Source organism: Solanum tuberosum, unplaced genomic scaffold (assembly GCF_000226075.1).
Source record: "Solanum tuberosum cultivar DM 1-3 516 R44 unplaced genomic scaffold, SolTub_3.0 scf00055, whole genome shotgun sequence".
In the NCBI taxonomy this organism is placed as follows: domain Eukaryota; kingdom Viridiplantae; phylum Streptophyta; class Magnoliopsida; order Solanales; family Solanaceae; genus Solanum; species Solanum tuberosum.
Genome location: NW_006238981.1, coordinates 1,822,047 through 1,824,039, shown reverse-complemented (window position 1 = coordinate 1,824,039; position 1,993 = coordinate 1,822,047).

The window sequence follows — 1,993 nt, the reverse complement described above, 5'->3', positions numbered from 1 at the left end:
AGAAAATGGGACATTTTCTATAGACCCTCTTAGCCACAATAGAATCACCAATAGGAGTAGAGACTAAAAAAGAATCTAATAACACATCAGGAAGCACATCAAATCTCATAGCCACATATAGCGTCACAAAATACAAGGTAGCACCGAGATAAAGTAAAGCATAAACATCAAGATGAAAGACTTTCAACATACTGGTAACCACATGGGGAGAACCTTCTTGTTCACCACGAGTCTGAAGTGCATAGAACTTATTTTTCTTGGGAGCATTAGAACCTGAACCACTTGGACCAGATGAAGGATAGGGTTGAGCCCTATGACGATTGTCTCCCTCATTCTTAGCAACTAAAGGACTATTTCTTATCTTGTGGTCCATCTTACCACAACCAAAAAAAGCATTGGAACCCACTAGACATTTACCTTCAAGCTTTCTTCCACACATAGCACAATTTGGCAATGAAAACCCACTACCACCTCCTTGAGGTTTAGGGTTATACACCCTCTCTTTGTTGAACATAGTAGCATTAGAGGAACCTTGTCTGGAAACCTTTGTCGATACCTAGGACAACCACGTCCATTGGATCTTGCATGAGAGAAATTACCATCACCAGTTCTAGCCCTCTATGTCTCCCCAGACCTCTCCTTAAGTTTTTCCTCTTCAATCTGTTGGGAATGAACCATAAGACGAGAAATATCCATGTCATGGACAAGAATAGAAGTACGACACTCTTTCACTACCAATTCGGACACACCCGAAACGAACTTGCTTATCCTTGCCCTAGAGTCGGAAACGATATAAGGAGCATATTTTGACAATTGAGTGAACCTCAAAGCATATTCTTTCACAGTCATGTTCCCTTGTCGGAGATTAATAAACTCAAGCACTTTTGCCTCCCTCATCTCAAGAGGAAAGAACCTATCAAGAAAAGCGGACTTAAACCTTTCCCATTCTAGGGGACCCACATCTACCGGTCTTGCTTCCTTCCATTGGTTGAACCAAATTTGAGCCACACCTTTAAGTTGATAGGCGGCCAATTCCGCCTTTTTCACCGGAGTCACTCCCATAATAGCCAACAACTTATAAACCTCATCAATGAACTCTTAAGGATCTTCCTCAACCTTAGAACCATAGAATTCCAGAGGATTCATCCTAGTGAATTCCCACACTCTAGATGTTGTCGTACCCACATTTGGGTTCACGGGGACCACAACCTCCCTATTGGCTTGGGGAATCACGGCTTGAGCCAACACTTGAAAAGCAGTCCTAAACTCCGCATTAATCAATCGCTCGGCCAAAGGGTCAACCGGAGTTTGAGGAGCTCCTTGACCAACTTCTTCTCCCTTAGTCCTTCTAGCATAAGCTCTGCGAGTAGTTATTTCCTCTAGACCATCGGGTAAGGATTAGGAGAGGGACTTTATAGAGTTTAAACTTTATTGCACGATGTAACACCCCGTATTCGAAACAGACCAAAAATACAGATTTCGAAAAGTTGAAGGTGCAACTTACGGTCACCATCCACGGACCGTAGGTCAGACCACGGCCCGTGCTGGTGGTCCGTGGTTCACCACTGCAACCCCTCCCAGACCCAGCTCAGAAAATTGGCTAAGTCCCGACTCACGGACAGACCCACGGTCCGTAGATCAGACCATGGTCCGTGGTCTGTGTCCGTGGATCGAGACTTACCCTACCCAGCCTCTGACACAAACTACGGTTGACCAGCACGGACCGTCATTCGATCCACGGTCCGTAGGTCTGACCGTAAATGAGGGTCAACAGTCAGTTAGATGAAGATTATTGATTGGTCAACTTCAGATGGTCATAACTTTTAGCACAAAAGGAATTGTGTGTCCCATTACCTATGGTTAGATAGATAATTGAATTATCTTACCAACGCCACCGAGTTTGCTAAATTCCGACCTCCGAGTAAAAAGTTATGCTCGTTTTAGTGAAGACCTATTGGGCAGACTCAACCTACGGACCCAATCGACGGTCCGT